At 36.3% G+C, this 20,896-nt stretch overlaps 1 long non-coding RNA gene across 1 annotated transcript; it reads left to right on the forward strand.

Moving 5' to 3' along the window:
• Positions 1–231: 231 nt before the first annotated feature.
• LOC147831900 (uncharacterized) lies at positions 232–7,986 on the forward strand. Its single transcript, XR_015520272.1, has 4 exons — positions 232–1,769; positions 2,916–5,116; positions 5,515–6,577; positions 6,720–7,986. It is a non-coding gene; the product is annotated as an uncharacterized LOC147831900 (long non-coding RNA).
• Positions 7,987–20,896: the final 12,910 nt, after the last annotated feature.

Here is a 20,896-nt window from a genome sequence, read left to right on the forward strand (position 1 = left end):
CTGGATGGTTTTGTGACATGAAGACAGCTGGCCAGCAGTACAAACAAGCCTGCTAGAAAGATGAAGGTGCATCGAATTTCTAGTTTGGTCAGGAATGGTTCGCCAAAATATGAATGAAAAAAAGAATACTGTCATTATTTTCCAACCCAGGCCCATTGGAAATATGTGTGTAGGGCTACATTTTTGAGAACCAACAAACATGTACCCTGTACTACTTTTTTATTTTTTTTTGCACCACTGGAGGTCGCCATGTACAATCTCAAATGCTTATAGCATTTGATATATATATATATATATATATATATATATATATATATATATATATATATATATATATATATATATGTATGTATGTATGTATATATTCTTTTGAGGGACCAATATGGACCTTTACCTTTATTTCTGAGAGTGTATGAAAATGTAAGATTTTTTGAAAGGAGGCATGTCTACAGCCCACACCTATAATCATACCCTTCATTTGCAGATTGACAAATTGTTTTTAAAACATAAAAATGAGATTGTACAGGTTTATATAAAGTAGCCACTAAATGAAAAAGTTACAAATTGCTATACTGTAAGTTTGCGTTGGTGTTTATAACACTGGGGGTTGCAGGATTTAGTGCAGTCACAGGCTGGGTAGTGGCAGGAAGGGCTACATTCCAACATTCCAATTTTGCTGTGGTTAACGCCCGATAAAGAAAAGAATAAGTTGAAGGATAGTGAGATAAACATAGCTGTGTGCAATTTCTTTTATCATCGCAGCAGTTAAAAGATGAATTTTTTGTCACCTTTGACAATAACATATGTTTTACTCTAAACATTACTTTAACGGTAAATGATAGTGTTAAAGGGAAAAAAATGAGTATTAAAATGTGTATTAAATTCTATATGTCAATAAATTTTCTTTTAAACAGTGGGAGTTGTGCCAGAGATCTCCACATTGCAATTGCAACACAGTACAGGTGAGCTACTAAGCAAGTTTACTAGCTTGGAAAAGCCAAGAATATAAGTTATTTTAAGGTATTATGCACTATGTTAATAGTATTTCACATAGTATTTGTCAAGTAAATGGCAAAAAAGTATTCATTCATAATCGCCATTAGTTGATAATGTCATAATTTGTATAAAAAGAAATGAAAGTAGCCTTTTTTTTACTATTTCTAGTTTTCATTTTAGCTGAACCATGGTCAATTGAAGTCTCCCGAAACTGTATATTTTTCACCAGAAATGTATGCACAATCTGTCATTTTGACCATTCAAATTAGAAGTTTTTGGAAATGTGTACATTGTACATATCTATTATTTTGATGCAAATACCTAATTGTTAAGGCCACTTGTTAAAGTGGGATTTTAAAAAAGTGCATTACATGTCAGGTCTATATGAATAACACAAGGGGCCGAGGGGTGGGGGATGATGTTCCCAACCTTGCCTGAGGGGGCATCAGCACACTTGCTAAGAAAGTTGGTCATCATCTTCAACCTCTTCTGGGCCTCTGTGAACTTCTTGCAGTACACAGTACATGAGAAGCCTTGTCTGGAACACCTACATTGCCATTGTGTGAACGAAAGAGTCTTTAGTCTTGTCTTTTTTGTTAACAATATTGCGCTGTTTTTAGTCATGTTACTTGCACTCAGGACCTGTCACGTTTCTGTTTGTGTTAAGCTAAAGGCAACAGATATGATTTTTGCTGACAAAATTAACACTGGTTTTGACTTCAACACCATTACAACCAACCATCAGGGGGGCAATCAAAATGTTTTAGCCTTAGGCCCCGTTTACACTAGTGCGTTTTAGTTTTAAAACGGCGTTTTAGAATGAAAACGATCCGCGTCCACACTCGCGTTTCACCCAGCGTTTCTGAACTGCTCTCCGTCCACACCAAAACGCTGAAAACGCACATCACGTGACCACACACACACACTCTCAGGCAAGCGCTGTAGCCAATCTACCCAGATGAGAGCTGTGCTAGTCGGACTTCTCATCAAGCATCTCCCGCTGGATCTAATCTCACTATATTTATTAAACGGAATATTTCTTTCATCTTGTTGTCTTTATTTAACGACATATTCATTGGACATTGGAATCTATTACTTGTTCTCAGGTAACGTGTTTTGGCTAAGCGCAAAGATAAGTTAATGATTAATGTAAGCACGTACATTCTGTATATTGACTGATCGCTTGCCTTTATTTCCTATAATGTATAAACTTATTGTATGTTATACTTTTATAATGGCCATTATCGATTAAAACTGATATTCAGCAAAGAGAGGGTGTGTTTCGTATTTTCACTGAAATTGAAAGGAGGCAGTTGTTGTAGGCTCCGTTTTGTTATAAATATGCACAGTGAAGATGACGCTCATATTTGCAGCACGGCGCCTCAACATTTTTGCTGTCTGTTTAGTTGTTAATATTAAAATGAAAATAGGCAGTTCCTTATATCATGTTTACATTTTATTGTTGAGAAAGTAAAACAACGTAGCCAGGGTGATGTGAATGAAGTTATAAAGTACACTGTTCCCTTTGAAGATTTACCCGTGTCCTCGGTATAGTCTGCTTTTCCATATCAAACTGAGAAGAAGAGACTGCAGCCATGATCAAACTTGCGAAGTTTTAACTTACACGGAGAAGATGCAGGACTGAACTGTGCGTGTTAGGCTACTTAATATTCAGGAAAAGCCCCAATCAGAGAGGCGAATGTCTGCAGCCCCGCCTCCGTTTTCAAATGTCTCCGTTTTCCATCATCCACACTGAGACGGAGCAGCTGCGTTTCAGAATGAAAACGGCCTCTCCAGCGTTTTCGAAACGCTCCGTTTTCGGCGCTCGAGAACTCCGGCGTAGTGTGGACGGATGGCGTAACCGTAGCAAAACTTATGCGTTTTCAAACTAAAACGCATTAGTGTAAACGGGGCCTTAGTTTTCTGTATGTGCAAACCTGTAGCAGATGTATGGTGTTTCTTTAACTGCCGGCTTCGGGTCTTACATTTAAAAATAGAGCATTTTTAGTTGTCATACATTTGAACAGCAATCTTTTGGCTTTTTAATACATTATTGTTGTCTAAACATTCCCTAGTTTTGGCATGTGCATGAGTAAAGTGACTGATAAGAAAATGACTTAACTGAGTATGTTTAATCATTCTCCTGTCTTAAATGTTCAACTGAGAATTGATTTAATGTCACAAGCTCTACATTGTGATGACAAATGGGTTTCATTCAGAGGGAGATGTCAGCCTTAAGACCTGGGGTTGCTCATAGCACTGATTTGAAACCCCCACTGGTGTTTTCTTATCATAACTTCACACATCGCTCCCTATTCATATGTTAAACAAATTACTCTTCAACCCTGAGCACTGAACTGAAGTTCAAATAATGGTGCTGAAATGAACTTCCTAAGGTTTATTAGTTTAAGGTTTCAAACTCTTATAGGAATACAACTATCTTTTAATGGTCTTCTTCTTTAAATCTATCTGAAAACAGGTTAGTCTTGTATTATTGGTCCTTGGAGAGATGTTGAATGCAGAGGTCACAGTTTGGTGAAGCACAAATAAATACAAAACACTCTAACCTTGAGAAAGCTATTCATTAAAGCTAAAAACATAACCCTTGTATATGCAGGAATTGTTAATATCCAGACGGAGTAATTTAATTCCAAGGCACCGTGGCTGAAAACCTTCCACTGGCATTTTCTGCCCTGACATGACTTTGCAGCCTGGCAACAGGCTTCATATAAATGATTGCTTATGGATATATTCCTGCATGAGCTCCAGACTGTTGTCACTGTCCAGAAACACCTCATGAGTGCAGCACCGCACCCGAAAACACTGAGTTAAGAGGGTCTCCAAAGCGTCTCCACCCTCCGCTTGGCTGTCCAGCTCGTCTGCGCTGCTTCCTTCTGCCGGCACCCGCAGAGACACTGAGCTCATTCATACCCACTTCTGCTGTTTGTTGCTGAGAGTCTGCAGGCAAACAGCCAGAGGAAATGACATAGGAAAAGCTGAATGTATTTTGGGTTGAGGCAAAACTGGCTTATCAATCAATGTGGTGACTGATGACAATGTACTGTATAATAGGAGAGGCTCTTTCGTCAAAGTTTGGGCGTTATAAACTTTTACTCTCTCAATGTAATTCCTGTGACATCAGAGATTGTTTAACTCTTTCTTCATCATTGGTGAGGTTTTTCATCCTTTTTGACATTTCATGACGTTTATTGATAAATTTTGTTTATCCATCATATCTATATCCAAAAACAAGTGAAGAAGAAATAAGCAAATAGAGGCATTGTCTACACACATTAACGCTTACATACAACATTATTCTATGTATGGCAAATTGTTTTACACACACCTTGGATTTGCTTCTATTTTTTCCAATGAAAAGTAACCCAAAACAACATTGTAGTGTAAACAGCGTTCCCATCCTTCTTAAAAGTATTTGAATTTCAGATGTATGGATTGAAGGCCTGGAAAGTACTTAAAAACAAACACAGGTCCTTAAAAGTGCTTGAATTAAATTTGAAATAAAATTTGTTTGTGGTGTTTTTTCAGCATTTGTCAGCAAATGTGAATGTAGTCGATAACATAGGCGTTATCAGCTGATAGATATGGGCCAGTAGGAACCTTCAGCGAGGGCTTCTCAGAGGGCTGTTATCAACAGTCCACGTTTAATCAGATATATGAGATATCAAATTTTTGCTCTGATTGACCTGCCCTTCCCTGCTGTAAACCCAGGGCTTAATTTGTGCCAGAACCCGTTGGATCCGGCACCTCATTTTACCGATCCCTCTGCTCAACTGCCCTCCTCCACCATCCGCTGTTCACTTTCTTTTTCTTTCACGACTCCCCAACCCTCTTGACTTTCGTCCGCGACTCCTCAACTCTCTTCACTTTCGTCTGCAACACTCCACTGCCATCCACTGCAGCCAAACCCAACAAATCCACCCGCTACCTCTCCCCCCGGGTCTCCACTTTCATGCGCGATACCTCTCCATCGTCGGGTAACATGCCGGATCCGTTACCTCGATCTGTTCTGGGACCATCTACCCCAACCCTTACCCAACCGTCACAGTAATGTAAAAACAGATGTGGATGGTTGACCATGGCCTTCTGAGTCTACCAGTAGGTGCAGAAGACCCCTACTGGCCCATATCTATCAGCTGATAACCACTGATAACGCTCATTCAATTGACTGATAACATTTAGAAGTGGGTGCAATTGTGCTAATTTGTCAAAGACAGAAAAACAGAGACTTACATCCGCGACACCCCTCCGCCATCCACCTTCCCAATTGCCCAATGACATCCCCGCTACCTTTCCCCCCGGGAGATAGATTTATTTGTTTCTTATAGCCAATTAAATGTCTTTTTAAATACTTAAATTAAAAATCATACATTTAAATCTGTGCAAACAGACAAAATACACATTTTACCAATATTTCAGAAACCGCATTTGAAGATCACCAGTATTGAATTGAAACATGATTTATGTAAATATTAAGTGTAAGTAAAATGTTAAGTACAGTAAGGACTTTCATCATGCTACATATGCTGAGGTATGAATCACAAAGGTGCTTGATTTAAAGTTAACAGTGCTTTAAAAAGTCCTTGAATCTGCTGTTCATAAAAGTGTTTATGGCAACCCTCTGTAAATAAACGGATAAAATGAATAAAAATCATTAGGTGTTTGGGACTGTTTACACAATGTTTTCAGCCTAAAATAGGACACTTTTTATGCACTTTGCCTGTTTGTTTACACCACAACAGCATTTTTGAGACTGAAAATGCATAAATCTGAATATGGGAAAATGAAAGACTTTGAAAATGACACCTTTGGCATGTTTGTGTAAACACTAGAAAAGGAGAGTCTTTGAAAACAATGGCATTATGTATATAGTAGTCTACATGTTTAGGAAGAGTACATTTTAAAGGCAATCTCAAAAAAAGCATTGGTGGAGTACATAGTGTTGTTCCTCAAGTGTTTGCTAGCCTTTCATCACCAGAGTGGATTTACTTCACATTAGGCCTTAAACTGACAGCAGAGAAGCATCATACACACAGAAACTTGGTATCACTTTATTTTGATGGTCTCTTTAACACATTTTGTTGAATTTAAGTTACTTTGCATCTATGCCAACTTATTCTAAATAGATTATGAGTAAACTCTTAGGTTGGGGTTAGGGTTAGTGTAAATTGACATGTACTTACAAAGTTTCTTATAGTCAATTAAATGTCTGTTAAAGGAGCATATATTAAGCAGACAGTCTACTAATACTCTGAGAAGTAATTGGCATGTAGTTGCAATGCAATTTTTTGTCGACAAAATGTGCTATAGGGACCATCAAAATAAAGTTACTGAAAATTTTACTTGCTCACCAGTACAAATGTTTCTAAATGTGTGCTTTTCTTTAAATGCATCATTTGGATGACATTTTGATTTATTTTTTATAGAATATTCAAAAATTTTTCTGTTTAAAATATTTTCAAAATTACATTTAATAGAGCAAGGATTTTTTTCATTGTATTTCTGATCATATTTTTTCTTCTTAAATGTTTTTATAACCATTTTAAAGTAAGAACAAACCACTGTAAAGTTATGATAAGAAAACACCAGTGGGGGTTTCAAATCAGTGCTATGAGCAACCCCAGGTCTTAAGGCTGACATCTCCCTCTGAATGAAACCCATTTGTCATCACAATGTAGAGCTTGTGACATTAAATCAATTCTCAGTAAACACACTGTAATTACCCTAACCTGTCTGATTAACCTAGTTAAAGTTAAGCCTTTAAATTGCAATTTAAGCTGAATACTAGCGTTTCTTCCGAAATATCTAGTAAAATATGATGTACTATCGTCATGGCAAAGATAAAATAAATTACTATCAATATTATGTTTAAAAATGTGTTTAAAAAAACTCTCCATAAAACTGCAAATTTACAAACGGCAGATAATTTATGAGGTCTAATAATTCTGATTTCAACTATATATAATTATTTTTAAGGTGGAATTTTGTAATTTAAGATTAAAAGTCTAGGACAAAGGCATTCAGAAAAAGAAATTAGTTTCAAGAATTCAAAATAATATGATCTTCATAACCAAATGACAAAGTTAAAATCTGTTCATTTTAATGAGAAAGGCACATGCAATGGAAAATTACCTTCATTCCAAGATTACAATGATTATCCTCGCTGACAGTTAACCGTGCGCTTGTCATAATGTTGACCAATGAGTCTTTGTGAGCTGAAAGGTGGAATTAATGTTCTGTTGAAATAATACAAATAATGGCCGTTAAATGTTTGAAGGAAATTATCTGTTTTATGTAAGCATATCCTGCAGATATAGGAACCTCATCAGACCTTCGAGTCATCAGACATTCTGACAGTGTAATAAAAATAAAATGCTGGTGCCAGTCAAAACGGTCTAATATGTTTTCAGGGCCGGGTACTCATAAATCACATGGTAATATGAAAAATTCATGTGCATTAGATGGATTTGAATTGTATCCTATAATGGAGCAATATGTCCATATAATCCTGTGATTAAAAAAAGGAATCCGAGTGTCTGGGTGGAGGGCGGTTGACGGAGGTGTGAGGCAGAGATCAGGCCGTCATGCACCACTGCTAGTCCTCACTTAAGGCTGGAGGTGAGATAAAACATGACCAAACGGAAAAACTCACTATAGTGCTTTTACTGGACATGCTTGGATGGGTTTTTGTGCCAATAAAAAATCATAAATTATCAAATTAAATTTAGTTATAATCAACAATTGTTAGATTAATTTAGTTTTTAATTTATTTATTTATTTATTGCACAAACCATCAGGAACATACATAAAACATAATGTAAAAGATTAACATAAAAACTAATATAACAGTCATAAAAAATAAACAAATGTAAATAAAACAAAATTATTTACACATCCAATGATTTTAATAATTAACATAGGAATTTAGCTTATCAACAATTTTACAGTAGAATGAAAAAAATCAAAATCAATGCAGAAAACTGTTAATATGGGAGATAACAGCAAATTTCTGTTTGTACATTTGAAAATTTGTCAATAAAATAAAGAGATTAACAATATATTCAGGATTTTTGTTGGATTTGTTTTCATTATAAAAAAAGAGCATCTTTTAATGTAAAATAACAGAGTTTTGTCATTTTAAAAATATATTTTCCTGGATCCTCCTAGAAACTGTTTACAACGTTACATTCAAAAAATACATGACAAAGGCTCTCTTTATCTGCATTGCAGAAACTGCAGATGTTCTCCATTTCAATGTACTTTGATAATAAAGATAGTAGGTAGATTATATATATATTATGAATGTTTTAGTTAGTACATTTTTATCAGTTCAACACCTTCTAAATGTAATTTAAGGTTAATTTAGTTTTTAACTAAACTAGCAGCCAAAATTATGTGATGTATCAGATATTTTTCCTACTTAGCCTTTTAACTGCCCCCACAACAACAACAAAAAAGTTTGGATTTAATTTCTTAACTCTTAATGTCGCTATAGTCACACACTCAATGTATTTTTTTCCCAACACATCCCATAATCTCTAAAATATCAACCTCTACCAAATGGTTTATATCATTTTATGGTAAATAATTATAATAATTAATATATATATATTATAAAAAATATGAAAATATGAAGTGTAAGACCAATTTATTTAAAAACACAATCAAAATAAAACATTTTTGAATACTAAATCATCTTTGTTTAAAATATGTCATAAAATATTTCAGATTCTCATATGTTTTCTTAATTTTAATTTTATTGTAAAACAAACTAACAAACATGAATAATTTGTAGTTGTGCAACAGGATTGTTTTTGTTTGTTTGTTTGTTTGTTTTGTAAACCAACAATGCTGTGTAGTGTACACCTTAAAACAGTCATTCTTTAAAACAGTCAAAACAAAGTCAACCGTTTGATAGAGCAGGGAGTTAAAGGGTTAAAAATAAAAATATAATTATTACCAATAGCAGTCGTACATTTTATAAAACAATGTTTATTAATTTCATATAGGGCTGTGCCTGGTCAGCACCTGGATGGGAGACCACATGGGATAACTTGGTTGCTATTGGAAGTGGTGTTAGTGAGGCCAGCAGGTAGCGCTCACCCTGTGGTCTATGTGAGTCCTAATGCCTCAGTAAAGTGAACAGGACACTATTCCGTCAGTAAGCAACATCTTTCGGATGAGATGTTAAACCGAAGTCCTGACTCTCTGTGGTCATTAAAAATCCCATGGCACTTCTTGTAAAGAGCAGGGGTGTAACCCTGATGTCCTGGCCAAATTCCCTTCATCGGTCCTTATCCATCATGGCCTCCCAATCATCCCTACCCACCGAATTGGAAAAATCACTCTCTCCACTCCATCTATAGCTGGTGTGTGGTGAGCTCACTAGCGCCGTTGTCCTGTGGCTGCTGCACACTGGTTGTGGAGTGGAGAGACACTCCCCTCTCATGATTGTGAAGCGCTTTGGATGTATGGCCATACACAATAAATGCGCTATATTAATACATATTACTTATTTAATATTTAACAAACAATTCTTCAACTTTCCAGCGATAAATACACTAAAAAAATGCTTTTCCACACAAAATTCCTTCATTTTGTCCCAACACAAACGCCAAATGTAACTGGATTGAACATAAAACTATTAAGTTGTCCCAAAAATTAACAATTGTGTTCTTTAAAATCTTCTTTAAAAAGTTTTTGTTCAATGTATTAAAAATAATTTTTTACCAAAAACAATGACAATTGTGATCATTTAAAAATTGTTACCAAAATACCAAGTACCAAAATTGTTTATCTTATCATATATTATTTTTTATTATAAACAATAATTGCACAACCTACCAAAGATATTTTACAATTTTAAAAAAGTACTTTCAACAACTGTGCCTCTTATTAAGACATTTAATTTATTATATTTTTTAAACAACAGTTGTTTATCTTATACATTTTCATTACATGTGGATTTTAATGTTTTAATAAAAGTACATTTTAATTTATTATTATTTAGATTTTATTTATTGCAATTACACTTCTTATCAAAGATGGTTAGTATTTATTTAACAAACACATTTACAACTTCACAAAGACATTCAAAACTAATTCTCTTTTTTGTTGTAAAAACTTCTGTACAACTTATCAAATAGGTCAGCGCAGTGGGTAGCACTGTCACCTCACAGCAAGAAGGTCGCTCGTCTGAGCCTTGGCTCAGTTAGCATGTCTGTGTAGAGTTTGCATGTTCTCCCTGTATTGGTGTGGGTTCCCTCCGGGTGCTCCAGTTTATCCCCCAAGTCCAAAGACATGTGGTATAGGTGAATTGGGTTTATGTATGAGAGTGTGTGGATGTTTCTCAGCAATGGGATGCAGCTGGAAGGACATCTGCTGCGTAAAACATTAGCTGGATAAGTTGGTAGTTCATTCCACTGTGGCGACCCCAGATTAATAAAGGAATAATATACCTTAAAATACCCTTTTTAATACCTTTAAAAACAATACAAAAACTACAGAAAACAAATGTGCCACTTCATAGACATTTTATTAATTTATTTTATAAACAACAACTGCGCCAATAATCAAAACATTTGTATCCAAAATTCACCTAAAACTCTCTAAAATTTGTAGATGCCCAAATTCAGTCCCACACACACATGATCCTTCTAACAAAATTCACCCATATATATGAGTGACTGTCATTCCCATTCCTTCCTGACATCCCTGCAGCATGTCAACATCTCAGCCCTGTCCAAAATCAACAGGAATGCTCCATGTACAGACTCGTGTCTCATTCTCACCGCACACGTCTCCTTCATGACCTTCACTAGTGCACCCTAACAATCCAAACCCCCCCAACCAACACATCCGGCCTTCTGCATTTATGTCTTTCATAGTGCATATGACAGGAAGCTCTCAACTGCTCCCAGGAGAAAACCCGTGGCCCCTGGTCAGGTTATAACAAGGTGAGTGAACCATAGCAAGGCGCTCCTTACCCATCCTCAGTATCGTCTGAAGTCCCTCGGCTAGGACGGTCTTACTGGATAGATGGCGCACGCAGGCGGCTCCTGAATGTCAACGAGTGCCAGTATCTCTGCAGCACCTGGAGGAGCTGTTCGAGAGTCTATAATCAATTCATGAGCAGCTGGAAACATTTCTTCACAGGGTGTCACCCACAGCGGATGCCCTGCAGGATGAAAGGTGGCACGGTTGGAATTTGGTTGGCAGATCTTGATTAAAAGAGCTGCACATTCAGCAGGTGGACGTGAGGATTTAGAGATACGGTGAAGATTAGAGAACAAGCTACAGTCTGCTGAATTTATGGGGTTTTACTGGTTAGTCCATATTTGAAGTTATGCTAATAGAAGAGAAAGAGAGTACAGTTGAATACCGTATTTGTTACGTGTGTGGCGTTCGCTCCTGCTTGTAATTATTAGTTTCGACTGATCTTGATTGTCTCTTTCCTTGCTCAGTTTTCTATTAAATGATTTGGTGACGTCAGGTTTTTAAAATGGATGGAAGAGGACTTCTCGCTTTCACTTATTCCTCCACGCCAACAGTGTTTCTGACGGCTTTACTGTTGCATTCTCCTTTATACTTTCCTTTTGATATTTGTTTTGAGTAGGGAGTCTCAACCTGCTTTAGGTTTGTTTGGTTGCTGTGAGTTAGGTTGTTGAGCTCCCCATCTCTTGTCATTTTGGATTGTTTGGCTGATTATGTTGTGTTATAAATAATTTAGTTGGAGCATTTTGGCCATTGTCTATTTGTTATGTTGAATCATATGTCATATTTAAGTGGTGGCCGTAACATAATTGAGGGCTCGTCGGGACCTCTCTCTCTCTCTTTAAAAAAAAAAAACCTTCCATGAGATATTTGAAAAAGAAAAATTAGCAAACACTTTATTTTTCCCTTACACCTCACATTTATCGGAGGTTTCTGGAGACCGTGGAATACGTCCCGGCAGATACATAGGGCTGCAGTTTTTGCGAATCCGCGAGAGGCTGCTGTTGTGCGCTTTTTCGCATCTCAAACGCCTCTCGCGAGTGCAGTTCGCACCCACGCTGTTCTCGCGTGAACCCACCAGAGGCCGCTGTCCGATTGACCGGATGATTGACTGCGCGACCGGCCAATCGGCTGACCCGCCCTCCTCCTTACCTGAACCCAACCAATTTTACCGATTGACCCGCCCGCCCGCTCGCTTCCCTAAACTCGAGCAACAGTTTACAAAAGCCGTCCAAAAAAAAGAAAAGCCCTGATTTCGGATTTCACCGCGTTCTCACCCTGTTACGAAACTCGTTCACTTAATTTTTTCGGATTCTGTTTTTGTCTTACCTGATTGCTGGAACCGCTCTTTCCCAGACTCGAAACCGATCGCCTTGGTCAACTCCTCTCTGCATCTCGAGCCTGCCGACATACACAGTGAGCTGAGTGGACAAACGGGTTGCAGCGAGGAAGCCCTCCACAAGGAGTCTAGCGGTCGGCCGGCAGGCCGGCAAGCGCGAAAGGGAACAGCGTCACACCGCCCCGTAGCGTTTGTTTAAAAAAAGTAAATGCAGCCGTACATACCTCCCGGGACGTATTGCGCTGTCTCCAGAAAGGTCCGCAGGACTACGTTTTCAGAATGAGCTTGGGTTGGGATTTACTTTTTTTAATTTAAGTGGTTGCAAACAATTTATATGAGCTGAATTTAAACTAACAAATTAAATTCAGTTAATTTAATGTTCAACTTGATTAGTTTTTTTATTATACAGCCCATATATTTGTTTGCAACCAATTACCTTAAAAGAAAGGATTAAATCCAATTAAATCTTTTTCAGTGCACTTTTTCAGTTTGCCAGTTCAGTGCTGAACAGGGTTAGTATCTCGCATACTGTTTTGTTAATTCTTAAAGGAATATGTGGTAAAAGCCTCTCTTTGGTGACCAAACCTTTCATCAGCAGAAGGAATCAAAAGACTCGACTAAGCTTTTCTGTGGAGCATTTTGTGTGGATGGAACACTGGTCCAAAGTGCTTTACTGATGAAAGCAAGTCTATTTGTTATTTGGGTCTGATAAGAAAGTTTGTTCATCATCTAACTGGAGGAAGGCTGAACCCATATACTTTTCCATCATTTTTTTGCAAGACAATGCCCCATGTCACACTGCAAAATGGGTTCCTTAAGGAACGGGAAACATTATGAAATAACAAAATGGCCAGCATAGAGTCCTGACCTAAAATCTCAGAAATAACTTTAATGACAGTTATGGGTAAGAAGCCAGCTATCAGTAAACTGTAGAAAAGACCGAAGAAGACCTGATCCTGTGAGAGATTAGAGATGTTCTCTAAGCTTGAGAACTTTATTGAGCTTTATTGTCATTCTGCTACATGTGTGAACATAAAGTAGAATGAAATGTGTCTCACAGGACCATGGTGCCACATGTCATATAATCATAAATATGAACACCGCATTGCTTGTAATAGTGATTTTAAACCTGTACATGACTAATATACCGAAGTGATACTCTAACTATACTAACTATGCATATACTATATTCAAACTATAAACATAACCAAGGAAAGACTATATAAGTTCATCTACATAAGAAATAATATTGTGCAATGGAGGTAAGGTTGATGAAAACAAGTGGAACTTTCACAAGTAAACATGGGTTTTCCCTATTGAGTCCTTGTAAGGTGGAAATTGACTAAAGTGTCTGGTGCATATGGAGAGAGTTTCTACAGGTGCTTTGTCCAGCCCACCTGTGTGAAGCACACTCGGAAATGCATAATGCTTTTTTAGAGATATGAAGTGATTAAGAAAGCAAAATGACTCCATGATAGTGACTGTCCTGATAGTGATGTCCTGAGAAAGACAAGTGATGTCTCTGAGTCAAGTGGTGATATCCTATGGCTCAGATGTGCACAATTCATTCAAAGCAAAAGTGTTATAATCATTTTTGACTGCTGTGTCTTTCAAAAATTTTAGTTGAAAGTTTTATTTGTGCTACAATCATTGCATTTTTCTAATTTTGGCAAAATCTGTCTTGGTTATTTTGTAAAACACTGATATTTTAGCATGGCATAGTCAAAACCGAAATAAATATAAATTTAAAATGAAAAATATATTCTGTAAAAAAGTATACATTTTAATAGCCGCTGTATATCGAGGAATATTAAGTCTGTGCAGCTCATGTTGGCAGTAAAATAGCACACTTTTACTGGCTAGTTCAGAATGCCTGAGGCTTCTTCTAATCTACAAATGCCTGTGGCATCTCTTATATGTAATTACAATAACAAATCCAGCATATGTTTTCTTTCTTCATCTATTGTCTGTCAGAAACAGCACAAATCTGTATATAAATCCCATCCACACAGTGGCTGTTAATCGGCAACTGCTTCAAATGAATCATGCTTCATATTTCAAATTAATCATTCCTGATAAATATTATAGTATTGTCTTTCTCGCGTACACAGTCTAATTACATTCCGTCACACAGAGAAAATTGAAAAATGATTTTCTTCTTTTTTTTTTTCCTCTCTTCCTTTTTTCCCCGCCACATTCAATCAATGCTCATTATAAAACAAAGAAAAGACAGCGCTTGATTATGGGAATTGGTATTCAGTCTCAGGAACATTTCTGTACATCCTTTAAACTCTTTTCAAGTCATTTCTGATCTGTCTTGCTCCTCAGAGAGCGCTGTGTGCTCGTACAGCTCTCTGATAAATCGATGAAGAGCCACAGGCAGTCCTGAACAAAGCTTTGTTCAGGCAACAGACTTGTCCTGATGGTGATGTCCAGGAGTTGAGTTTAGCCAAACTGCTCTTAACCAGTGTTGAGGAAACTACTCTAATATGTCATGAAACCCCTTCATTTTCAGTTCTCAACACGCTTTTGAAAATGCTGCTGTAGTGGAGGAGGAGGAGAGAGCAGACACAAAAGCATCCTAAGATTCAGACAATTCACTTTGATTTCGGCTTCGTTAGAAACATCTCAGGATTGCAAAAATGCACACCACGATTCCATGTTACACACGGTATATTCTGCATTGTTTGATACCCCTTGACTGCTGTTATTTAAAGCACGACTACATGCATAGCTGTTTGGATTTTTAATCTCCATTAAAATACCTTGGGTCTTAAACTTTTAAGCATTATTTTGTAGTTGCAGAAATCATTTGATTTGTTCTATTAAAGAGCTTACAAAATGAATGCATTTGAGTTCAAGGTTCTGTGTCAACAGAGAATTCAAGCCACACAGTCACTCCTACAAATAAAAGTACAATCCTACAAGTAATACAATATATAAAAATGTCTATTAATTTATTGTAGCCAATAATTAGAGGTATTCATGAATCATTTACATTTATTTGCACTTCTGAATTGCGTAAAGGTTTAATTTCTTCTCAAATAACTTTTGAAGGCTTAAAATATATAAAATACCAAAATTGAATTTTAGTAGTTTAAAGTAATTTCCTTGGTCGGATGCATAGATTATGCTGCAAACCAGCTAACGATCTTAAGTTTAAAACAAATAATTAAAGGTGCAGTAGGTGATCTGCCAAAATGCTAACCCCTTAGCATAATATCTTTGAAACACAGTGCCTCTCCTGCCGTCCAAAGCCACACCTCCTGAAACACAAACATGCGCACCTTAGATGACAGCAGACAACCCACTAGTTCATGTCATTCGCCAGTTAGAAATAGAGTTAGTGCTTGGTCGGCAGCGTGCAGGAATTACACTTATTACTAAGCCATACTTACATGCTATTTCAGACTTAATATTTAAAGTAGCATAGTAAACAATCTAGGGAGCGCGTCACAGGTTGCCATTGTTCAAAAATGAACCATTGTGATGTGAATATAAAATTTGAATTTAAAATCTTTCGCCGGAAGATTTCAGTGACCGAACAACACTTCTGTGCATATAACCCATTCATAACACAAAACAACTGTGTGTTATTTTGCCTGACTAAAATACTATTAAAACAGAACATTACCTGTCTAAAAAATATTTCAGTGGTGTCATCCTTCCTTCAGCGTGCAAAAGTAACTCTAACATTGATTCAGGATTTTATAATGTTTTGAATCAGGATTTGATTTTACCGCTGTAATTGTCTCGTGTGCAGATCAACGCGCAGCGCACATGTACACGCAAAATGCAAATCTGCATTGACCGACAATTTGTGAAACTCCTCAGAATTATGAGAATTGTCGGCCCAACAAATTTTAATTGGATAAACTTTTTTTAGTTTTATGCTTTACCCAGAAAATTAAAATACATATAAACACATTTAGATAATTTACTTTAATCATTACTATTGGACTGTGAAGAGACTTTCAACCAACACAACAAAAAAATGTTTCTGAAAACAATCACCTACTGCACCTTTAATATATATATATATATATATATATATATATATATATATATATATATATATATATATATATATATATATATATATATTTTTTTTTTTTTTTTTTTTTTAACATCAAAACGATCACTGTTCATCCATGAGGACATCTCTCCCTTACAGTTTGTGACCTGTCTGGAACAGAATTCTTTGATATAAATCTGAATGACATGAATACAGATTCGATACAGAATTGTTTGATGTGAATTGATTTATGAAAGAGAGAGAGAGGTTAGTTTGGGATTAACCAATTTATTATTAGAATGAATCAGACATTGAAAGAGAAATATTTTATTCTGAATTAATGGATTTATTTAAATAACTCTGAATTTCCTTCTGTAAACGAGAAAGAGGATAGTTACACTTTAAAAAATGGGTTCACTGATGCACCAAACAAAAAATATCCCAACACAAACCAATTAATTAAGTAAACTTTTTTTTTCATTTACAAATGTAAGTAGAGGGTGATACTGTGGCTAAGTGGTTAGCTCTGTCACCTCACAGAAAGAAGTCACTGGTTTGAGTCTTGGCTTGGTCAGTTGGCATTTCTGTGGGGAGTTTGCATGTTCTACGTTTGATATGTGGTATACAGGTGGATTTAATAAACTAAATTAGTGTGTTAATGAGCATGTGTAGGTGTTTCCCAGTACTAGATTGCAGCTGGAAGGGCATTCGCTGTGTAAAACATACAGTATGCTGATTACGTTAGCAGTTCATTACACTGTGGCGACCCCTAATGAATAATGAAAATAAGCAGAAGAAAAATGTATGAATGACTGTTGCACAAACACAATCCCTTTATGTTATCCCAACAAATACGTAAACTGGGATAGCGTAAACTTAGCGTAAACTTTTTCAATTACAAATGAAAGTGACTTGAACATAAAATATATAAGTTGTCCCAAAGAAATCTCAAGAATTGCGTTGTTTTGGCTCATTTCAAACTATTAATTTGAACAAGCAGCTAAAATGTTTTTTTTTAGTGTAGTGTCAACCAATTTAACAATGAATCAGATTTTTTTTTTTTTACAATATTAGAAAACGAGCATTGTTTGTAATGAACTGATTTATTAGAATGAATCATATTGTCTGTGTTGCATGCGTGAGAGAGGTGTGTTTGAATATTTTCTCAGTTTAAACATTGTAATGGAACTTGTTTTGTGTTTGCTTGCACTACACCATTGCTGATAGGATAAAGTAGATTGTTATAGGAAAAGCTATAAGCTGAACCGTTTTACTGAAAATGTAGCTAAGTTTAGTTGGCTGTTTTTCAACACTGTAATTCAGCAACAGAAGAATGTAAATATAAAGCTCAGTAATAAAACAGGAGAGCGCCTCAGAGTTTTGCTATGTTTTTTATCTTCTATCGCACGGCTCTAGTGCCTGGTTTTTCTTTCCTTTCAGTACTGCCATCTATCACCTCTATGGCTTCTCCTGAGGCTTTCTGTGATGAACAGACAATGCAAACCCACTCCTCCACACAGTGACTCTTTGAAGAGTGTTGGCATTTCTGTAGATACAGCACAGAAAATCAATTTCCCATTGACCCGGCCCTCTTCCATGCTGCTCTGCCGAAACGCATGCTTTGGTCTTGCTGGACGGCTGGGCCGATTGGTTCATGAAGAGGTCTGAGGCATTTACTTAGCCTCTCCGCTGATGTAAAAGATGCAGACGTTTCTGTCTTGTTTTGTTTCTTCAGTCATTTTGATGCACGCATACACAGGCTACAGATTTGATTTTGTTGCTGCTGTGTGAAAGTTATGCAAGCAAACACCAATTTAGAACCAATAGCAAACATGCTAATGGACAGTGATGTAAAGTAACAAATTACAAATATTCAAACTACTGTAAATGAATATGTCTTTTACAGGAATTGTAATTTACTTAGTTTTAAAATGTGTACTTTTACTATCCCTTAAGTTGAAGTTTATTTATAAACAAATTTCGAGAGGATCACGTGCTTATAATTGTTTACAGCTAGTCCAGCATTAGCTCATGACCAATTATCCTATGAGATGATTCAGAGTTTTCTTATCTCAATATCTTCGTCTTGAAGAAACCCCCCACCCAACCCTACTTTCCCTCCTTTCAAACAGGCGACATGGTGGCCAGTGATTAGCACTGTTGTCTCACAGCAAGAATGCCCTTGGTTTAATTCTCTTCCAAACCAAGCGACATTTCTGTGTGGAGTTTTGCTCATTCTCCCCGTGCTCCCGTGGGTTTCCCCCAGGTCCTCTGGTTTCCTCCCACAGTTCAAAAACAAACACCCTAAACAATTAACCAAAAATATTTATAGCCACGGTAAGAGTTCACCTCTTCTCAGCCATCCATATCTGACACGTAGCTACAAATAAGCAAGGGGGGAATCATTGAGATCTACCTGCTTTATTATCAATCATCAGCTAAGTGTGAACTCTTGAATTACTCCACCACTTTCCTTCAACCTACAGTCACTACTTTTATTTTTTCTTGTTTATGAGGATTAGAAAAATCAGTTCTGTGATTCCTGTCCAATCAAATCACATATAGAAGGTAAATTGCCTCATATTAAACAAACTTAAGACATAGGCGATTTATATTAGCAGCAAACTATTTAGAAGAATTAAGTGTCCAAGAAGATGTCCAAAATTGTCACACACAATGACTCAGAGACTGTTAGATGAATGTCACTGAGGAGAAAATGACAGATGTTTGCTGTATGATGACCTTAAACACCCATCAGGCACAAACATCAACATGACATCAGATTGACATTGCATTTTGTTTGGAAATGAAAATCGAGTTGACATCAGAACTCTACATCAGGCTGACTTCAATGTCCAACACCAAACCTAAAATCAACCAAATATCAACATCTAATGATGTTACAGCTTGATGTTGTGTGGACATTACCACTATGACGTCTATCAGATGCTGAATTTTGGTTGCCATACCTGAGGAATAAATGTCAGTATTTGACATCAGTATGACATTGGTTTAAGATGTTGGCTTGACATGGATTTTGGTCACTTTCCAACACAATCTGAAATCAACCAAATATCATCGTCATTTAATGTTGTTTTTGTACATCAAAATAATTCAATTCAATTCATCTTTATTTCTATAGCGCTTTTACAATGTAGATTGTGTCAAAGCAGCTTCACATACAAGATTATAGTGAATTGAAACAGTGTAGTTTAGTTTTCAGAGTTTAAGTTAAGTTCAGTTTAGATTAGTTCAGTTTAATGTGTTTTAATATTCACTGCTGAGAGTCCAAACACTTAAGAGTAATCCATCAATGTGCAGCTCTACAAGTCCTGAACTATGCAAAACTTCACCAATGGGTGAAAGTGAAAAAAAAGAAAATATTAATTAAAATAAGATTGTCGACATCACAACCTAAATCTAACCTAATATTAAAATCTTATGACGTTGTGTGCCTGTGCTGGGCATTAACTGAATGCACTACAGAATGTGACGTTTACACACATCCACAAATTACCTGTAAATGCATCAGTGTTTTACAGTGTAATATTCACTACTCAAGCTACTTTTTACTCATACTTGCACTACATATTTAGAAAATTGATGGTACTTTTGGTTGAGTATGGTTTTTAGGTTCTCTGTTCACCACTGCTAAAGGACACTAATATATATGATGTTTGGAAGCTCTAATTGTCAATGTGGCATATTTTTGCTTGTTTTGACACAATGACAGTTTAAATTGGTGTAAAAAGACATTAAAAATCGATTACAGTCCTATAGTTGGACTTTTGGAATGTTTTTTTTATTGCATGTTGATGTTACTTTGACATTAAGGTAGCATTAATTAATTAGCATTTTGACAAGTTTTTTTGATGTCATGTTTGATGTATATTTTACAGTGATTTCACCAAGTAGACATCTATGTTTATCCTAGAATAACATTCCAATCAGCCAGTCAGATTTAAGGGATAAGCTAACAGTTTGTTGAGTTTAGGCTTACAGTTAGGATTCATCAATTAATACCCTCTGATTTTGGTATAATTTACTGTCAGGGGTAGGTTTATTGGTAGGGATTAGGTATGGATTACATTTTGGAATAGGGATGATGTCCCAGGATCAACATAGATGTTAATCCAGGATCGCATCCTTCTTGGCAAAATGTCTACAACATTAAAAGCAAGAAACATACTACTTAGAATGCAATTCCTCACATAGCCTACTTTTTAAAATCTCCAAAATCTTCTTAATTTTAATGTGGCAACCTAATATCACACTCTAGTTTCCTTGAATTAATCTCTAACCGAGATTTCTGCCCATCACCCATTGTGTGCATAGTTACAGTAAGTAATCATGCTGACATCATTCATAGCAACAAAATTGACCCTGCCCTGCACTTAAAACCTCTCTCTATTGCTTAATAAAACTTCTCAGCAGCTTTGAGAATAGGTTTTGAGAAAAAAAAACTCTTAGCTAAAAACATTTACTGTTATTGGGCAGAACTCGTAATGGTAAGATAAAATGTTCTGTAAATAAGA

The sequence above is a fragment of the Danio rerio genome, chromosome 21 (assembly GCF_052040795.2).
Source record: "Danio rerio strain M-AB ecotype USA chromosome 21, GRCz13ab, whole genome shotgun sequence".
NCBI classification, from domain to species: Eukaryota; Metazoa; Chordata; class Actinopteri; order Cypriniformes; family Danionidae; genus Danio; species Danio rerio.